Source organism: Alexandromys fortis, unplaced genomic scaffold (assembly GCF_014885135.2).
Source record: "Alexandromys fortis isolate MF-2015 unplaced genomic scaffold, M_Fortis_MF-2015_v1.1 scaffold_22, whole genome shotgun sequence".
NCBI classification, from domain to species: Eukaryota; Metazoa; Chordata; class Mammalia; order Rodentia; family Cricetidae; genus Alexandromys; species Alexandromys fortis.
This window is the reverse complement of record NW_026067900.1, coordinates 5,064,453-5,086,020: the sequence shown is the minus strand read 5'-3', so window position 1 is coordinate 5,086,020 and position 21,568 is coordinate 5,064,453. Positions and strand designations below refer to the sequence as shown.

At 43.7% G+C, this 21,568-nt stretch overlaps 2 long non-coding RNA genes and 1 pseudogene across 2 annotated transcripts in view; 1 reads left to right on the top strand and 2 right to left on the bottom strand.

Moving 5' to 3' along the window:
* LOC126491324 (uncharacterized) overlaps positions 1-4,326 on the bottom strand; it is a 19,479-nt gene extending 15,153 nt beyond the window's left edge. Inside the window, exon 1 of the long non-coding RNA XR_007589375.1 lies at positions 3,030-4,326. This is a non-coding gene — a long non-coding RNA (uncharacterized lncRNA). The remainder of the gene's footprint in view (positions 1-3,029) is intronic.
* A 1,723-nt stretch (positions 4,327-6,049) lies between these two features.
* On the top strand, positions 6,050-7,123 carry LOC126489806 (vacuolar protein sorting-associated protein 26A-like; annotated as a pseudogene).
* A 6,023-nt stretch (positions 7,124-13,146) lies between these two features.
* Positions 13,147-21,549, bottom strand: LOC126491308 (uncharacterized). Its single transcript, XR_007589371.1, has 3 exons — positions 21,381-21,549; positions 20,325-20,435; positions 13,147-13,370 (listed from the first exon to the last, which is right to left on the bottom strand). It is a non-coding gene; the product is annotated as an uncharacterized lncRNA (long non-coding RNA).
* Between the last annotated feature and the right edge of the window lie 19 nt (positions 21,550-21,568).

Here is a 21,568-nt window from a genome sequence, read left to right as displayed (position 1 = left end):
CCCTCTCCTCCCCTCCCCTCCTCTCCTCTCCTCTCCTCTCCTCTCCTCTCCTCTCCTCTCCTCTCCTCTCCTCTCCTCTCCTCTTCTCTTCTCTTCTCTTCTCTTCTCTTCTCTTCTCTTCTCTTGTCTCCTCTCCTCTTCTCTCTTCTCTTCTCTCCTCTCCTCTCCTCTCCTCCCCTCCCCTCCCCTCCGCTCCCTTCTCTTCTCTTTTCTCTTCTCTTGTCTCCTCTTCTCTCTTCTCTCTTCTCTCTCCACTCCTTTTTCCTTTCTCTCCCTCCCCTCCCCTTCCCCCCTTTTCCTATTTTTACTTTGAGTCAGGGTCTCACTATGGATTCCAAGCTGTCTTGAAACTTAATCTGTAACCCAAGTTGGCCTTGAACTTTCATTACCATCTTTATATATGGACCTATCTCAGACTTTCGAGAGACAGAATTACTGCCATCTTCCCAAGCACGAAGACAACATATTGAGTCTCAGTCAGTTCCATTCAATCAAAATCCTGCTTTCAAAGAGAGTCGTTTTTAGTACACAATATTTCTTTTTATTCTTTGATGTAAGTTTAACTTTGTTTGATGTAAATTCCATACATTCATAAGTGTATTTTGATCACATCCAGTCTTTCCCGCCCTTCCCCCAAATCCCCTCCAACTTCATCTCTCCACTCCCTCCTCCTCCTTCACTCACTGAGACCTGAGACTTAGTGCTGCTTGTATGTGAATAGCTGAGGGGCCACCTGCTGGAGCTTGAGCCACCTACCAGAGGCCACACCCCGACTCTCCCTTCCCCAGGAACCTTCAGCTACCACTGGGTCCTCAGATGGGGTTGAGGGTTTGTGAGCCCCTCCTCCATCCATGCTGAAATACTGAATGGCTTGATCTTGCTCACAGCTGCTGTGAGTTAATGCAATGGCCGTGGCATGCGCACAAGTCTGCATTTCACACAATGCACCTCCACATCCTTTGTCTCTTACATTCTCCCTACCCCCTCTTTCCTGATGTTTTCTTAGCCTTGAGTGTACATGTTGCTATAGGTGACCTACTTAGGGCTGAGAGCTGATTGTCACTTCTTCCATAAGAGGGTTTTTCAGACTTTCACTACCATCTTTATAGGGGCCCAAAGTTGTAGGAATTCTATATACTAAGACTTATTTCACTTACTCATAACTAATGATATTATATTCCATAACGTTCTAGAAACCTTCCACTCTACTTTCTTCAAGTCTCCCCAAGTTTTACTACAGGTGAAATCAATTTTTGATGTAAAATATTCTGACAAGATACTTTGGTCTATTTTTCCCTATTATACACAGAAATGCAAAAGCAACCTCCCAGTCCTTCTTTCAACTAGACTTTTGGCCCTGACCTGCCTACTGTACTTGAAGGAAACCAATGGACAGTAGTTCTAGAGGGAAGAGCTAGAGGAGGGATTTGTGTTTAGATCCTGACCTCACCACAAGAGGACTGGAAGTCACGGGGTCTTTATGCCTTTGTATGGCAAAGCAGGTAGGTTATATATACAAAGAACCACCTTTCCCACCCCACCCCCAACTCTGTGACTTTATTCATTTATCTGAAAGAAAGTGGGAGTATTAATAAGTTAATTTCTTTGACAACAACTTGCCAAATAAAGTGACTGGTACCTAGCAACCAGCTGGTCCTCATCTCTGCTTCAATTTTACCCTAAGTTACTTGATAAGATGAAACTTGTGTACATTCACCAGATTTGCCAAGGCCATGTTCAGGAAAATGCTACGTGGTAAAAGAGAAATATTTGTCCTGGGCTCCAGAACTGTTTTTCTTCAATCTCCTGTGCCCAGTACATAGTCGCTCAAAACTTAGTCCATTGTGGTGGCACACATCTGTACTCTTAGCACCAGGGATGCTGAGACAGGAGGACTTTTTAATTTAAGACCATGTAATTAAACCCTAGTTTAAAATGTTTATCAAATGTTTTTGAATTGGACAAAATCAATGGAGAAAATGAGAATAATAAATCACACTATACAAACAGCATAGGCAATATGTCCAGTCAATGTGTTTCAAGACAGCAGGTCAGACCACTTTTAAGGTATTGTTTACAGTTTTCCATGTACCAAATATAAAACATTTTTAAAGTGACAGGAAAAATGTTCATATGAGGATACTTTGATAACCATTTTGAAGCAAGTTGATTATAATGTTTTCTTTATTGTCCTTCAAAAACACACCAAATGTCAACAGTCAAAAAGGCTTTGATATCATGGAACAAACATGTACTGGGGAGCCTTGCTTCATTTGGTCAACATGATTTCCCTTAAACAAATTTTCTCTGTGCAAATGTTCATCATCTTTGGACCCAAAGATCAATGGCTAAAGCTTGGGGGAGGGCATGAAAGGCCTGGATCTAAGGATGCTCTATTGATATACACAGTAGCTCTGACTATGTTCCACTCAGATACCTCAGTCGAAATGAGTTGACTTTTAAAAGCTTCTTAACTGCCCATGTGATCATTAATCGATGACTTTTCTATTCGTCAATCCATCTGGGAAAACTACTAAGCTAAGTGGCGATGGGATTAATCACTTGGAAATAAATCTATCTTAGGTCAGCAGTTAAAAACTTCAGCAACTAAAATCCTCAAGCCCAAGATCTGAGTTCAATCCCCAGGACCCACATGGAAAGAACTGCCATGGAAAGTTGTCCTCTGACCTCTACAGGTGCATCATGGCACATACACTCACATTCACATGACACCAAATGAACAAAATGTTCAAAGAAAAAAAAAGGATGTTAAAAAAATAGCTATCTGAATAGACAGGGCTGGAGTCTTCAGATTCTGTGGGTTAAACATGAAGATGTGCACAGGTTCCTTATACAGCATCTGTCCATCAGAACTATGGAATTTCAAGACACACTTTTGGCTCTCAAAGACAAAGGTTTTGCTGTCAGACACACGTGTGCTGTGCACTGAGTTTCTGTGTCATGGTCCATTCAAAACTACATTTTGTTTCCAGGTTTCTGGGGGCCATGGAACTGTATTTTCCACTTACTTGTGAAGTTAATGTTTTGATTTGTAAAATCGCCCTCTGTGATTTCAGACGAGTAACACTTTCCCTGCATTTATGTCTCAGTGTCTTCAGAAAGGCAATGGAGAGCCGCGGAATGGTCCTCAGGAACGGACGTCAGATCTTCTCTGAGGACAAGATAAGGAGTCACCTACCTGAGAAATACATAGGTGACCTCTACTGTTTCTTTCTTTCCATCATTTCACAACAAGCTCTAAACACTGCTCCTCTGTATGTAATGGCCCCACAAGAATTATAAATTGTCTGTATAGAAACTTCTAGAAGAAATGTATTCTGCTGTGGCGCTTTTATTGGCCCAATTGATGTTATATGTGACTGATGGCAGGACTGGAGAGTTAGCCCAGGGGTTAGGACAACTTCCTGCTCTTGTAGAGTGCCTGAATTCAGTTCCCAACACTCATACGGTGGCTTACAACTACCAGTAACTCCAAATCTTGGGGATCTGATGCCCTTTTCTGGCCTCTGAGAGCACCGAATGCTTGTGTACATGCACTCAACACACTCAAATACACACATAAATAAAGTCACAATTTTTTTTTAAATGATTGAAGGAGACAGTTACTTGCTAGAACAAGGAGTTCCCAGGCTCCCAGGACTGGACTGAGGGCTAGCAAACACTCAATAACCAGCAGAGATTGAGGGGGGGCCTCCCCATTGGCAGAGCTCAGAAAACAAGCAATGAACTCATGTTCCATCTGCTGAGCAATCAGGAATGCTCTGCTTAGCTTCCCAGCTAGTGAGAGGCAAGGGGCTGGGAGATACATGGAAATACTGGGGAACAAAAGTCTTACTGGGGTCTCTTCTAGTTCACTGTTAAAGCGTGGGGCATGAGCACTCTATTTTGACTCCCCGACTTAGTAAATAATTTGCGTTCCTCTCATAATAACGTGGCAGTCATGGCGCTAAGTGCCTTGCCGCTTACACTGACTGCTGTGGCTGTGCACTGATGTCCAGCCGTGGGCCTTTGTTATTTTGCTAGTTTGTTATTTTGAAGGTGGGAATGCAGTGGCTCACTCTTGGCCTGTGTGGCCAGCTGCGTGCCATCAGGAGAAGCACATGATTGGTACTGTGGAATCAATACAGGCCTAGTGACACGTACTGGACAAGCCTGTGGCCCTGGTCTTACTCTCACAGTGAGCTTCAATTCTGCTCAAGGACTCTTTCCCCAATTTTGTGTATTTATTCTACAAATAACACAGTGATAAAGAAATTCTGAAAGTACAAATTAAACTCCATTTATAATCCCAGGTTTCCTTTCGGGTTTTGCTAAAATGGGATTTCCTCACGTGTTTGAGCAATAAACAGCAGGAGATCGGGCTCAGGGGTCGGAAGACTGCAGTCGGGACCCTCAAGCACTCATCGTCCTGCAGCATGACTTGGGGCAGGTCACCACTCTTGCCTGTCTTCAGTTTCCTCGCCCTTAAAGAGAGGGATCTCTTCTCTAACCCAGCACATACCTGTGGAAGTTCTGTGTGCCGTGGGCATACTAGGTCCTGAGTGAACGGTGAATGCTGATTCTAACCTTCAGGCTCTCACAGTATAGCTGGAAACACAGACAAGTAAGACCTTGCCTCTTATGCCTGCCTTTTGTACCTTAGAGGATTGTTTTGGAGTCTTAACAAGATACTTCTTGCAAATGTATGACAAATTGTGATGACCTATTTTGTGTGTGCATACATACACATGTGTACCTGTGTGTGCATATTCATGTGAGTGCATGAGTATGGTATGCATGGAGAGGCCAGGGGACAACTTCTAGCGTCTGACCTTTCTTTTCTCTTCTTTTCTTTTCTTTTCTTTTCTTTTCTTTTCTTTTCTTTTCTTTTCTTTTCTTTTCTTTTCTTTTTTCCGTGTTTTTGAGATCATGACTCTCACTGGCCTAGAGCTCACAATTTAGACTAGGCTGCCTGACCAGTGAGTCCAAGGGATCCAGCCCATGTCTCACTCCCCAAGACTGATTAAAAGCGTATACTACCGCCAGGTGGTGGCGCACGCCTTTAATCCCAGCACTCGGGAGGCAGAGGCAGGCAGATCTCTGTGAGTTCGAGGCCAGCCTGGTCTACAAGAGCTAGTTCCAGGACAGGCACCAAAAACTACAAAGAAACCCTGTCTCGAACCCCCCCCCCAAAAAAAAGCTTATACTACCACACTTGACTTATTTTTTTAAAACATAGGTTTGGGGAATTGAACTCATATCTTCATGCTTGCGTGTCAACTTTATCCACAAAACTATTACCCCCATCGATAAAAAACTATTTTTATTTATTTATTTATTTTTGTTTGTTTGTTTTGTTTTTCGAGACAGGGTTTCTCTGTGGCTTTGGAGCCTGTCCTGGCACTAGCTCTGTAGACCAGATTGGTCTCGAACTCACAGAGATCCGCCTGCCTCTGCCTCCCGAGTGCTGGGATTAAAGGTGTGCGCCACCATCGCCCGGCAAGAGCTATTTTTAGAAAAATACTTACAAATTGGTCTTCTGTGAATAATCTCATTGTGAGATGTTCTGTGTCCTCCCTGTAAACAAAAGATCTATAGTTTTATATATAAGAATGTAGTTAGATCTATATATGTGCATGTGTGTGCATGTGTGTGTGTGTATGTATGTGTAGTTTATGGACTTTCAGTAAAGTGGGGTGGTATTTCTGATGCAGAATGTTTGGCCCAGCTCTGTAGAAATACACAGTGTTCTGTGTTTTGCCTTTTCTCAAAGGCATATCCATCTCTCATCAGTCTCAAAGAGACACCGTTCCTGACCGGAGATACAGACAGGAGGACCTCAGGACAAGGAAATGATAGGATACCCTTGACAATAGTCAACAAGCCCAACTGTGAGGAGCTTTTACAAGCAGGCACAGCTGAACTCATGGAGTGGCTATTTGTCTGAGTATAGTGAGTGCTGGGCAGCAAGGATCTGTTGTCAATGTTATGGACATGGTTTCTGCTTTCTTTGTGTGTTTTGTTTGCTTGCTTGTTTTAACCTAAGCTAATGTCTAAAAGCTTATTTCTGGGATTTTGTAAGTGCCCCTGTGCCAGGGTTCTCGGGTAAAACAAGCTATATCAGACTGTCCCACAGCTGAGGAAATCCTGAGGAAGGACAGTCTCTGAAAATATGGGAATGTCACAGCATCTGTCACAAGCCACATTCGCACCAAAATCTTATCAGTAGTGTTGGCTTCAAAACCCATTTCCAAGGTTGAGAGTTCTCATGAGGGGAAGCTGAGTGACACGGGGACCTGGTGGTGGTAACAGTGAATTCTCTTGGAGCCTTTTTTGTCCTGTTTGTGAGCTTAATGTTGCCCTTAATCATGGGGAAGCCAGAAAAATGGCAGCAGTGGACACTGAAGATGGCAAAGTAGAAAAACACTAACCCTTCTATAATGAAGGGACTGTTTCAAGAAAGGTAGTCCTGCCTGAAGCATCCTGGAAAGAGGCTAGAGCAATAAGGAATTAGGATTGAATTTGTAGGTCAAACTGAACTTTTCAATGACAAGAGTAATACTCATGAATCACAATCCTAGCGTCAGTTTTACCCAGAGAACTGACTCAGAGCAGAAGTTAGGATCTTGGATTTATGCAAGTGGAAAACCATGTGAGTCATACATTAGTACCAGTGTCCGCCTGAGGTATTTTCTTAAGGTGGCGGTTGTGAGGAGGCTGACAGACTTAGTGAAAGAGTGAAGTCTCATTGTTCACCAGCTTGCTACCTATCCTGATGTCAACTCTGTTAAAATGGAAGTGGGCATTGAAGACTGTCTGCACATAGATTTTGAATATACTAAGCCAAAGTATCATTTAAAGGATGTGATCCTTGGAAAAGGTCACTTCATATCAGTGAGAATAAGAACACAACACACGGAGTTTCAGCCGACCAAGAAAAAGATCACAGGAATTGGAGCCAGCACCATAACAGAAACAGAAACAATGGCTAAGTATGAAGTAATGGATGGAGCAGCAGCAAAAGGAGAATCTATTCCCCTAGGCCGTTCTTAGCAGGGTATGACCCAGTTCCCACAATGAGGGGTGTGAATAAGAAGTTTTCAGTAAGGTGTTCTTTGAACCTCGGCTTGTTTATGAGAGACAAAGGGTACTTCAAGCAGCAGGAGATCATCCTGCAGAGAAAGCACCTGAGAAACTGAGAAAACAGAGAATAAACTCTCACCAGCAATTTGAATTTCCAGGATCACAGGCATCTGTGGGACTTCCTGAGATGCGAGCAAAACAGGACAAAGCAGCAAGAACAAGAGCTTTAGCCAGGAGGTGAAGCTGAGCAGGTTAAAGTTGGTTGCAGCACGGGGAATGACCAACTCCATGTCTGGCAGTCTTCCTTATCCTAAAGTGCTGCGTGTGTTTTACAGTATGACCAAAGAGTCTTTGTGTGTGGGGGGAGGGGTGGTGGGAAGGGGGACCTTCCCAAGTTTGATTTGGGTTCAACTTATTGTCAGAATATCTTACTGTGAAAAAGCTGTGGCAAAGTTCATTAACTCATACATTGCAGGTTCCCTTGAGCCCTTTAGGCCACACCAAGAAACATGAAATGGCACTGCTATTTTTGAAGGAACTGAGTGCATTATACACACTCTCTGTATGTACCTGTTCACACATGGGGAAATAAGGAGCTGGACCTAAGGGCTACATGAGTAATTCAACTTAAAGAAGATTCGGGTCTCAGCATCCACGTCAGGCAGCTCACAACCCTCTGTAACTCCAGCTCCAGAGCATAGGACCCTTTTCCTGTCCTCCATGGGCACTACACTCACATGCACACACACCACATACAACACGCAGAGAGACATAATTCAAAATAAAACAAAATTTTTAAAAGGAAGAAAAATGGTTTTAGTTATCAAAAGGTGAGGTGAATAAGGTTTGGACAGGAAGCCTAGCAGGATGATAACATTCCAGATGAAAAGTTATCATCACAGGCAGGAGTTCGTAGGCAGCAGTGAGCAAGGCATGGTGTGAGATCCATGAGTCCTCTCAAGTGAATACAGTTTCGTGTTGAGAACACTGAGGTGTGTATTTGGGCAGCCACAGAGGACTCATACTCACTGGTTGTCTTGGCCCATTTTCTGCTGCTGTACAAAATACCTAAGGGTGGATAATACATAAAGACAAGAGGCGTATTCAGCTCACAGTTCCTGGCTGTATCTTGCATGATAAAAGACAGCAAGCTCACCACTTTCACCATAGCCCATCTGCCCGCAGAGCCATTCATTCAGCCATAGATTCATTCATACTCCACAGACGGATGCATTCATTCACCAGGGAAGCTCTGACCCTCAGCACCACTGCACTGGGAACCAAGTTCCCAGTGATTGAACTTTTCAGGGACCATCACAGCGGGAAATCTTAAGTACGGATTCTGGTCTTCACCTTAAAGATAATAGGGGAGTGTAGGGTAAGTCCAGCCAAAGAAACCCACCCTGACTCTGAAACCAGAGCCAGTGAAAGAAACACACCCTGATTCTGAGACCCAAGCCAGTGAAAGAAATGTTTTAGCTCTAAACCCAGACCCAAAGAAATGCGCCCTAACTCTAAAAACCAGTGCCAAAGAAACCTGCTTTGTTCCTAGAATCAGAGTCAGTGAAAGAAACATGCCCTGGCCCCCAAACTAGAGCCAAAAGGCTTAAAAAGGCCGGTGAAAGAAACAGTTTGGTTCTGAGATCAGACATCTCTGCCCTGACAAACTAAACCAACCAATCTCTGAGCAGGGAAAAACTAACCAATCCTCCTCCCCCTTCTCCCTGAGAAAACTCCGCCCCTAAGAAACCCTATCTACATAGCCCTGTGCCTGTTCAGTGCGCCCTGGTAGATGCAGCCACTTTCCTGGATTCTTCCCTCCCAATTAGTCTCTTGACTGAGGTTAGGGCAGAGAGAACGGAGCAGGGCTGTAACACTTTCACTGGGGGAGCCTTCCCCTAGCAGAGCAGAGTTGTGGAGCGCCAGAGCCTAGTTGTTAACAAGTTCCCTAGGAAGCCCTTTCCTGGGCAGCAGAGCTGTCACATTGGGGAAACCTTCCCTAGAGCAGGGCTGTAAGCTGCTAAGCTTACTGTGGTCTGTGCTATCCCCTGGCTCCCCGCTGCCAGAGCGCTCTTCCACACGAGCTATTACACTCAATATTCCCTGGTTCCCAACTGCCAGGATCCTTTTTCTTCTGAGTAGTGACACCTCCAGGGAGTCACTGATTGTTACAAAAGGAAAAGGTATAAAACCATTTTTTAAAAAATATTTTGTCCTTTCAAGCAATATGATCCACCAGCCAATTCTGACTTGGGGAGTGGGAGCTCATTTAGTCCAACTCAATATTATTTTTTCTTTTCAATTCAAAATGAAGGGGCAGGAGAGATGACTCAGTTTTTAAGAGCACTTGCTGCCCTTACAGTGAATCAGAGTTTGTCTCCCAGCTCCCAATCACCTGTCACTCCAGTTACAGGGAAATTGGATGTCCTCTGCTGACCGACCGCATAGGCACCTGCGCGAACGTGCACATACCCACACACAGATATACAACATGTACATAAATTAAAAATTAGAAAAATAAACCCTATACATTTCTTTTATTATTCCTATAAATACTGACATTTAGAAGGTTGACTTTGTTTACAAAAAAAAAAAAAACCTTTTCTGTAATGTTGAAAAGCCACTTAAGTTTCAAGATCTGTTGGCTTATAACACTGACAACATAAATCATTGTGAAAGGGTAAGAATTTACAAAAATTTGTGTGTGCATGTGTGTATGCACATCTGTATTAACACATTACAGATGTAAATTATAATGGCAACAAGAGGGTCTTGTTTACTATGTGCTGGTTAACCTGCTTACGAGAACTCACGCCCCTACCTCTAGTCTATAAGCCTACTGCACAGATTCACTGAGTCTGGAACATTCCAAATACATGCTTGTAAAATGACCTTGTACTGGTAAAATAAATCACTCTACAAGACAGACCATAAACATAAAACGTAGATCTAATTTTTATTCAACAGATTGAAAACTGAGGACTGAGGTGCAAGCAAAAATATAGCCAATAAACACATAAATTGGGAGTGAATTATTATTTAGAGTAGAAGACATAAAATGTTTCATGTTCAAAGGGAAAAAGTTTACTTTGACAGCAAGTATAGCTTACTGGGAAGCTGTGTTGATGATGAAAATTCATACAATAGCAGCTTAGGGTGCAGAAAAGCAAAACTACATACAGCAGTTTCTCTTTCATATATACAGTTACATATGCATGAGATCTATGTGGTATAGATATATATGTGATTGTTCTCATAGGCATATGTGTGTACCTACCTATATGTGTATATGAAGGAACAGATTTCAGGATTTGGCCTTGTGCAGTTCTAGGAACTATTTGGCTGCCTCTGACAGATTTATTGCCTCATCCCTGAAGCTTGAAGTTCATAGGACAATCAGGAAGAGACTATGGGTTGGGGAGGTCACCAAGAGGGAGGCATCAAGAGTACTCTGGAATCTGCCATCGTCATCTGGGGTTTATGAGAACAGAATGATATCCACTGAAATTCATCAGTTCCAATTGCCTCTGACCTTGGATGACATGAATAGCCTTCAGAAGCTAGGAAGGAGGCATCACTGTGAAGTTCAATATGCTCACACCTCGTGTGGGGGTTGAAGAAGCTGAAGAAAGAGCCAGGCAGTATGGAAAGGCTGCAGGTGTGGAGATGGCCTCATTCCAGCAAGGTGAGCCATCAGCTGAGTGACAACATGTGAACTACAAACCTCTGACCTCTGGAGCTGTTGCAAGAGTTTCTCTCAGGACTCACCCTAACAAGAGAAAGGAGAAATTGGGGGGGGGGAATACACTTGGCTTACCAGAGTCACAGACAACACAGCGCTGTCACAGACAGCAAAACTTTCCACTGAAGCTGGAAGGACTTTACACAGCCGCCATCTTGGAAGCTTTGACCCCCCCCCCCCCCCCGGAATTGGAAAATATGAGGTAGATAAAGAGGAGCAAACAGAACTCTAGGATGACCCCTGGGTTTTCCTGATCTAGTGTACGTACACACTATAGTCCTCTGAGTATGAGCCAGGCTTTGTGAACAGAACAAGAGCTTGCCTATGCTGTGATTATGTTAGAGTGTACAGGGGTCACCTAATGCAAGATCTCCAAATCAGTAGATGTTGGGATGATAAGAGGATAATTATTCCCAATGGATATAGTTCATTAGGTGAGCCCTTAAAGTGTACTAAAATCTCCTCAAAGTAAATGATTTCAGTCTGAAAAGGTCTGGGGAGGAGGTCACACTGTAAGAACCAAAGGACAGCTGCTAGCAACCCACAGCCAATTGCTGGCCACACAATGAAAGCCTTAGTCTCTCAACAACAAGGAAAAGGAAATCCGCCAACACCTTGAGGGCGCCCACACACTGACCTTTCTCTGGCCAAGCCTCCAGATGATGGCATAGCAATCAACACCTTGATCTCAGCCTCATGAGATCCCTAGTGGAGAAGCATCAACACCAGGCTGGATTATTGGCCCCTTGAATCTCTGCCATAACACATCTGTGTTGGTTGGAATTAAGCTTGAGATAATGCTGGTAGTTTTGTTACGCAATGTAAGAAACTACTACACTCATTACAAAGCAGCTCAAGTTTAATCACAAACCTTGACTATATAAATATATAACTTTGTGCAATGCAAAGATAGACTTTGGAAGTTTCCAGAACTTTAAAAGTTTTGATCAAAAGAAAAAAAAGCTTTGATCATATATCTTAACCCCACAGACTTTTAAAAGATATTTCAAAGCTGAAATCTTAGACAACACATTTCTTTCTTAAATATTCAGAAATCAAGCTAGCCACTAGCAATAAAACTTCCCAGAACGAGCATTCCTGAAATCACGTTATGGACAGTCATTTGGTCTTATCCATTTGCATTTATGCAGCTACTCAAGAGTGAAACATTTAATAATGTAATTAGCTAATAACATAAAAATGGAAGAATTTATTTAACATGAACTCATTCAGTACTCCAAAGCCATTTGGTGAAATTTAATGGCCATCCTTGTTTAATTTTACATCTTAGCGAGTGTGGAGCTACAGCTTGGTGATTAAGAGTTCAATCTGGAAGAATAACAAAATAAGAGGTTTCTTTAAAAAAGTGAATGAGTTATCGTTTGTTTTTATAGCTGATTTCTCAACTTCTTTATGTGCCTTCTTTTTAGAAAAATTTCAGAGATTAAATGCTGCTTTAAACTATGGTACTTAGATTTTGTTAGATGGACAAATACGTTAATGTAGTTAAATTGGTTTTAAAATACATATTTTTTAATATTTTTTAAAATTTATTATGTATACAGTGTGCTGCCTCCATGTATGACAACAGGTCAGAAGAGGCCACCAGATCTCATTGTAGATGGTTGTGAGCCACCATGTGGTTGCTGGGAATTGAACTCAGGATCTCTGGAAGAGCAGTCAGTGTTCTTAACCTCTGAGCCATCTCTCCAGCCCCCCAAATACATATTTTTACCTGGAACCAAAATCACATGCTGAGACTAGTTTGACCTTTGAGATGATCATCTTATTTTACAATCATTTGCAGTGAAACAATGTTCCAGTGAGCTTTAAAATGTATACGATGCTAATTGGTAAAATTATTAGTAAATTATTGGCCTCAATATTTTACTGCTAACTTGCAAAATTACAAGTGTTTTTACCTAAGAAAGTGTATAAAATTTAAAGAAAAAATTTTGTACTTTTATTTTTCAGAGGACCTGAGTTTGGTTTCCAAAACCCATATCAGGCAAATCCCAACTTCTTATAACTTCTTAGCACTGCCGACTGCCATCTGCCTTCCCAGGGCACCCTTATACATGTGGCACACACACACACACACACACACACACGGGGGGGGTAGGGAGAGAGAGACAGACAGACAGAGAGACAAAGAGACAGAAAGAGAGGGGGGAAGAGAGAGAAGTGGTAAAATATATATATATTTATTTAAATTAACAAGAACTCTTAGCATGTTAATAGACGTGTGAAACAATGAATGACGAGTCACCAAAGGCATTGTGTTTAAACGGAGGAACCATACAAGCATGCTGGCTTTATTATTGATTTATTACTTTTGTAAAGATTTCAAACAAAACAATAAGAAAAGGAAATAAGGAAATGTTCATATTGTAAGAGAAGAGATATAAATGGGTATTATTCAGACTTCATTAATCTGCTACTTCAAAACATAAATAATTGCGCTTGCAATGAATTGTGGCTACCCACAGTAGGTAGGTAGTACACAGTAGTAGGTCATCTGTTTTTGTAAGTAGTCTTGTTCAATCTGTGGGGAAGAAAGAAACACTGTAATGGAATCCTGTAATACACACCTATCTACCTCTACAGGACTTTGTAGAGGCTGTGTTATTGCTTAATATGCACATGAACAAACTTTTTTTTAAATTTGTATGTATGTTCCTGCATCTTAGGTACACACATGGAGCTCAGAAGCCTCAGATCGTCTGACACACACACACACACACACATTATAGTTACACAAACACACATACATATTCCAGGATTAAAACTGTAATTTCAGTTACACATTTTATATTTTTAATCTTTCTAGTATAGTTTGTTTCTTCTCCTCTTCCTCCTCCTCATTCTTCTTATTATTATTATTATCATTATTATTATTTTGGTTTTTCCAGACAGGGTTTCTTTGTGTAGCCCTGGCTGTCCTGAAACTAGCTCTGTAGTCCAGGCTGGCCTTGGATTCAGAGATCCACCTGCCTCTGCCCCCCAAGTGCTGGGATTAAAGGCGTGCGCCACAAATGAACTTTAGAATTAAAGTTCAATCTTTTCCCAAGCCTAACTAGTGACGCAGCATTAGCTTTGTGATTAAAGTAACAGTCTGGTATTTTCCTCATCAGATACCTAGACAGTCTCTCCGTTTACTCGTTTATGTCTTCAAGTACAAGGACATCATTTCCTCCCCCAAGGTTTAACAAACTTCTTCAAACTTCTCTTTTCTGGAGGTTTATCTGCACTTATTTTTGGAACTGGGATCTTGGACAAGATCTTATCCTTCTTTCTATTGTTCACTAAAGTCTAAACTGGATTTCTGTGGGTATGGCTGTAATGCAAACATGTATTTTCACAGGAGAGCCCTGTGCCAGTTAAAGAAGGAACAACCCCCCCCCCCCCCCTGAGTGGTGAGCCCAGCTCTGTGATAACTTCAGAGTTGACACACACAGGGTGGCCAACCTCTGGCTTGCCATCACAGTCCTAGATACCAGATCTCTAAAGTCAGAAACCATGACAATAGCATGCAAAAAACTATCTCAGCAAAATAAAATCAGGCTCTAGTTTCTTTTGAGACAGTCCTAACTCCCGACAGCTTTATTCCATCTCTCTGCCGAGATGTATCGATCCCCAAATGAGCCTTAGTTTTAAGAACCACACTAACTCAGTGTAAAGGTAGTGGAAGAAACTGTCCATTTATTTTTCTTTAAGAATGAGTGGGACAGAGGGAAGGGGGGGGAGAACCAAGGGGGGGTAGCTACTTGGAGAGGCAGGAAGATCAGGAGTGCTGGATATTGGGGGTGGGCTAAGGAGAGTGACACTCAGACATAGCCCATCATATGGCTACAATGTTTCCATCCACCCCTTCCTCCAGTTCAAAGAAAGGTATTTATAGCCCAAAGGTTATTAAAACTATAAACACCATTGTGCTATGAGAAAACAAACACAACTTTGCCTGTGTATGTAAAGAGGAGCTGAAGATGTGGTGTGAAGAAACGAGGAAGACAGGGCAGTGCTGAAAGTCAGCCTGTTTCTAGTTTGCATTTTGGCCAAGTAGAGGCCAGGTAGGTGTGTGTCCATAGAGCAGACTTGCTCTTAAAAAGGAGTAAGAAGTTAAAGTGAACCTGAGTGCTGAAGTCTGTGATTACAGATCAGAGCACTGAGCCTCAAACCTGTAAGGAAAGAGTTTGGTTCTCACAAGAGGGAAGAGATAGAAGGTCTCAAAAAGATCCGACCAACTCTGGCTTTTCAGGTAGAGCCCTCCACCAGAAAGACCCACCGAGGTAGGACCAAAAAGCGGGGAACTGTCACGACTAGATAGGAGGTTATTTAGACGGAGCAGCCTAACCAACACTCCAGGTCAACGCCACTGCCTGTCGGGCGCACGGCTCAGGGTGGCGATATCTGGAGATCGGGGGGGTTTGTTTACTGTCACGTTTCTCCCCACGAAGATGAAAGGAAGATGGAGTCGCTGGAGTGAGGAGTCCACCAGAGCCTCTCCCAGAGGATGGCTGAGTGACAGCATTCAGCTTTCCACAGCTAGCCACGTCCTGCAGCTGGAGCAGGGATCTCCCAGGGCGTTTCACATGGCCAGTTCACATGCTGTAGGTCAGCGAAGTTACTATTATCTTACTATAGAGAGGGCTGGGCATCTGGACAGTGCAGTGGAAAATGAGACTGGCTGTGCCCAAATGTGTCTTCCTAGGGATACAGGAAGGATGGCTGGAATCTTGCCCTCCCATCCTGGCTGGTCAAGAGCTGCAGTTAGCTTTGGGGGGGGGGGGCAGGAGAGGTGACATCACAAAGTAACTGTTAACAGCTCCTGTTGTTCCCAGCACCGGGGTACTGTGGACACTTACAAACGTCTCGCAGCTGCCTGGTAAGAGTCTGCTATTGACATTTTACAGTGGTAACATCCCAAATGGAGCTGGGAGGTCTGGGGCTCCGTTTTAATAGAACTAGAAATAACCAACTTTCTGTTAAAAGGAGCTTGCTTTACTTAAGCCTTAAATTTATGGCACATTTGTACAAGAGAATATTGCACAGTCATTAGAAAGATGAATTAAACATTGGCATAGAAAGGAACAGAATAGATTCTAAGAGAGCAAAACCAGTTTGATCAAGTAAATATATTTCACATTTAGGAGGAAAAGTATTGTACATATCTACTAATGAGAACCTTATAGGAGAGTATTCCAATTCTGGTTATCTCTGAAGCCAGGTGTGATGATATTTTGATGTTTTACTTTAAATGTTTATAACTTTTTTGAGTTAATATGATTTTATATTCAGAAAAGTTTATCCTCACTCCCCCCCCCCAAATGGGGGAAAAATGGAACAGCCAGATGAAATGGTAATTTGAAGTAAAACAACTTTGAAAGACTGTTTTCAGCATAAGAGAAACTTGGTCTTGTTTGGGGCCCTGGGATAAACGTCAGTTTAGGAAAGAAAGGAGGTGAGGGGAATGTTAACTGGCTGGAGTCCCTGGAGGCTGGATCAGGGAGCCAGAATGGGGCTCACTGCAGAAAGAAGACAAAGGAGGGGGCACAGAAAGAAACCGAGGCAAACTTTTGAGAAGGAAAGACATGAAAGAAAGTATAGTCGATGAACCTTACTTTTCTCTGGAAACCCTAGGGGAGAAATTAGCTGTGTGGGAGCTGGAGGGGCCTAGGGGAGGCAGGTGCCTGCCATGGAGAAGGAAGCTCGGTGGGATCTGGATGACCCAGTGTTTGTGGGAGAACTTGGGGGTCCAGCCCCAGAGAGATGGATGATTGTAATTCATGGTGCAATCTGGAGCCATGGACAGGAAAGGTTAACTGAGGATGCACTGGCAGTGCGGACGCTGTGCCATAATTACCTGCCAAGGGACAATCAATACAATGATGTGAGTTTCCCTAGAATCGTCCAGCTGTCCGGGAGGAGAACACTTGAGACAAATCCATGCCCAAGCGGACCCACAGTTGGGCTTGCGCAACAAGGATGGAGACGAGAGTCAACAGGTCAGTGGAACCCGAGATGCAGGTAAGTGCATCATGAAGCCAGGCAAGCCGATAGTAAGAACTTGGTGGGAAGAGAGGCTGGCTTTGTGAGAATGCTGCCAGGCAGATTTCAGGAAGAGCAGGGATGAAAAAACAATGCCGGGCAGTGGTGGCGCACGCCTTTAGTCCCAGCACTTGGGAGGCAGAGGCAGGCGGATCTCTGTGAGTTCTAGGCCAGCCTGGTCTACAAGAGCTAGTGCCAGAAGAGGCTCCAAAGCTACGGAGAAACCCTGTCTCGACAAACAAACAAACAAACAAAAAAACAATGAGGAACGGACATTTCAATCAGTGAAACTAATCTTAGTGTTAAAGACTTTGAAAGAGAAACAGTTCCGGGATATGACAGTTTTCAAGTGTGAACAGACAGAACTAGAGTGGAGCCCAAGGGACAAGGCAGAGGAAGTAAAAAAGTGATGTCAGGAAACAATTGATAGTCTCCTGAGTGGGAAAAGTCAGGCACACCAAAGAGAACGCTGGATCCAGGGAGGGTCACATTCAAATGGAATTAAATGCACATCGAAGGCTGGTCTTGAACACTCACTATGGAACTGAGGCCAGAGAGCCCAGCAACTTTAGTTAAAATTGTTAACAGCAGAATGGGTCAAGGTGTTGACTAGTGTGGAGCAACCTCCCAGGTGTCTGCCTTTGGGTTTTGGTTCAGTGTACTTCTTATTTTATTGGGCAGGGTAGTCATTTGCAGGACTTTGTCACTTAGACTATTAATCCTTAGCATAAGAGATCTGATTTTTAATCTCCAGGGCCTAATGCTGTGTCCGAATGATGTATTTAGTGAGAATTTTTCCTAGATGAGTGAGAGGGTTGGATAGATGGATGCATGAAAGGATGGGTAGATTGGAGGGGAGGATGGATTAATGAATAAATGAAATAGGATGGATGGATAAGATAAAGACTGATGAATGGATGGGATAGGATATAGATTGATGGCTGGGCTGGGGTAGATTAACTTATGGATAGATATCATTCATGGATGGAAGGATGGGTGGATAGAGTGGATGAATGAATGGTATAGATGGATATAAAGATAGATAGAATGATGGGGCAGATGGATGCGTGGGATGGGTGAATGGATGGGCTAGATATATGGATGGGGTAGAAGCATGGATGGATGGATGGATGGATGGATGGATGGATGGAGTAGATGGGTGGAAGCGATGGATGGGATGGGATGGCTACATGAATGGAAATTACCAGTAGCCCCATGTATCCATTTAGAACACTAAGGGAACCCACAAAGGTCCCTCCCAAGGTAGAGGAAGGCCAAGGTGATGTTCACTGCTTACTTTCATAGAGTACTTGGGAGGTTTCACTTGGAGGCTAGGGACAGAAGTGAGGAGTTATGTTTGATGGTGAGTTACGGTGATAGTGAATAATAGATGCTAACCTTCACAGTTGCTCAGTCTCCATTTCCAGGCTCTTCACACCCTCTCTCCGGGTCAGTCCTAAAGGCTTTATCTGTCAGCTCCCTGGACACACCCTTTTCGAGTGGGCCCACATTTCTTCCTTCCTCCTATCTCTCATACGCACCTGCAGCTGCACTTCACACAAGTAGGATTCACAGTGCTCACTCTGGTCTGGCCTTTCCCAGGGCTCCTCTCCAAGGGCTTTGTGCCGCTTTCCCCAGCCAGCTAAGGACCCAGCAAAATACCTTGATGGGTCCTTTTATTTTCCACATCCCATCAACCTTTCTCATTTTAGAATGCGAAGAATCATTAAGTAGCTTCCTCTTCTTCATTGTGAAAGCTGTTCCTCAGATCTAGAATAAGGTAACACCCCTATGTGGATCTATATATGGCTGTTTTATGCTCCCTTTAATCTGATCTCCAAATCACAGCTAGGATTATCATTTCAATTAGTTAAATTTGTTCATTGACAATTTTTTTAATTTTATGCACTTACAGCCTCTCTGTGGAGATTTTATTTTTTGCCATTGTTCTTGTTCCTCCTTCTCTTAGTACCCTACCTTTTCCTGCTTTTCTCCCCCTTTTTAAATTGAGCTATACATTTTTCTCCATTCTCCTCCCTCCCTTCCCCTCCCCTTCTATAAATCCCATGCTCCCAATTTACTCAGGAGATCTCGTCTTTTTCTCCGGCCGTACCACCCTGAACGTGGTACGTTCTCATCTGTTCATTGACCGTGTAATGTGTACTTAGGGCATTCTGTTTAATCTTGGTCCCTACCCTTCTTTATCTCACGCCCCCACCCTGCCATCCTTCCTCCTCTTCCCCACCGCACCCCTTCTCACATTCGTGTCTTTTTGTTTTGTTTGTGACCTATTCGTTTGTTTTTTTGTTTTTTGAGATGGGGTTTCTCTGTGTTTGTTGTCCTGGGTGTCCTGGAACTTGCTTTTGTTGTTGGCAGGGCTGACCTCAAACTTATAGAACTGCTTGCCTCAGCTTCCTTCCATGTGGGGATCAAAGGCATGTACCACCACCACTTGACTTGTGACCCACTGATTTTAACCAGAGACTGTCTGTGTGGCCAAGGGTTTGGAGATACTCCATGGAGCCCTGGTGAGCTCACCACTTGTTAACACAACTGAAGAAAATGACTATCTCTTGCACAGAATCCATCAGTTGCCAGTAGTTCATCAGGGACTGTGAGCAGAGGATGACTTTTTTAAAACTTGAAGATCTAGTGATCTCATTTGCCTGCCTAATCTACTCCGATGATTTATGTCACTTCTACCCTGACACACAATTCACAAGGCTCAAGAGTCTGATGCCCTGACCCCAGGCTTATCCTGCACAGTGCTCCTTCATTCTCTCTGGAGGCTAACCGCCGTGGGTGTGTCTCTCATTCTCTGATAGGTACCGTGTTGCCCCACCTACTCCACCCCTCAAAGTCTTACACATCCACTTCCTTCCCCATTTCATGTGAGTAAGCCTTGTGCCTCCTGATCTCAGCTCAGACATGACATCCTGGGAGACACTGCAGAGATCTCTCCAACAAGGTGAACCTCCCTTGTCATATTTGAGCACAGGAAATGGTCCCCACCTGTGGAGCATGTGTCTCAGCTGCAAATGTCTATTTGTGCCTGTGTGATTGTTTCCTATCTGGTGGTCTCCATCACACTCAGTTCTATGACAGGCAGGGAAGACTGCCCTGCTTTTTTTTTTTTTTTGCTAAGGGCTGTGCTTGGCACACAGCACTTATGCCATAAATATTTATCAGGTGAGTGGATGAACACGCCGAAGAACACCCTTTGTCTTTAAGCTGAAGTCAGAACAATAAAGTCCTGTTTCTCTGGTCTAGCAACCAGGACTTGGGCATAGCGTGGTCATAGGAAACTCTCCAAGACGATGCTATCCACAATCACTTCTGCGTTTTATTATCTTCTCCATGGTCGTGTAATCAGGAGCTACAGTCAAAATGCTAGGGTCTACCCTGGGTTTTGCTATAATGTGACTTCTTTGCTCTGAACTGTAAACCTTACCTGCAGCTTAGGTGTTTGGTCCTGCCCTTGGGCTCTCCCCAGCGGCTCTCCTCACATCCTCTCCTCCCTCCTGCCTGCCTGCCTCCTCAACTGGAGAAGACTGGAGGCCTCCTGCAAAGGTAGGGGAGGGCCCCCAAAGAAGAATGAAGCCCAGCAGGCTGCTCTGTGGGAGGGAGGGAGGGAGCACAATGTGGGTTCTAATTCAGTGGGACTGCCTGGGGGGTATTGAGAGGCTACGGCTGCATTTCATCTTTTCAGACAAACCAGCTTTGGAAATCAGGCCTTGCTTCTTGGGCAGAACAAGAAACTATTGTCAAATGTAGTCTGTTGCCTGCAAAGACCTTGATTCATCAGATTTGAACTAGGCGCCTTAGTGAGCCATGGCCACCCCTTTCTTCTTTAATTGGGGTGGCATACAGTCTTACTGCCCACCCTTCCGGCTCAAGGGACTAGAAGCTCAGCCCTCTGGTGTGTATTGCTCCTTTCTCTGTCATTTTGATTCTGGAATCCTAAACTTCGCTCAGTAGGAAGGGAAACCGTGAACAAGGGGGAGTTCCCATCTTGTCCAGTAAACTCGCCTTCTTATTAAGCCTTTCAGATGCCCCCTTGTGTTCATTTAGCTGTCTCTAGATCAGCTCTCAGCCACTCTAGAGGACTTTCATGAAATCCCTGAGGCCATGCCAGATGGAAATGAGGGGACTGATCTCTGGGACAACAAGCCTCTTTTGCCCTCACACCCTCTAGTCTTGGTTGAAAACCTTGGGTAGAGAGTGTTCAGAGTGAAGGTATCCATAGCTGATCTAACAGTTCTCAATTAACACCCAAACCCACCCACTTCCGAACAGGGAAAACAAATGATCAGAAAGACTAAATTGTGTAACATGTGACTCCCTTCGGGACTAAGGGCGGTTTGGCATCACAGCCAACACAGCATCTCTTTTTCTCATCTCCAGGGCGGGGGTGGCGGGAGAGTCAACAACAAAAAAAAGCAGTCAGAGAATAAAGGTAATGATTAATCTATCAGGATCATTTTGAGGATTTGGGGTTATAACTCACTAATTCAGCAGCAGGCAGGGCAGTCCCTGAAAGCAGACAAAGATTAAGTCACAGCCTCTAATTAGGACAGCCTTTGCATAGCCAGTATCTCCCCAGCTGTCTCGGGGAATCCGCCAGGAGCTAAGTGTCCGGGTTTGTTTTCTTTTTACGTGGTAGCGAAGGCCAAGGAGCAGAACAAGCGGGCCTTG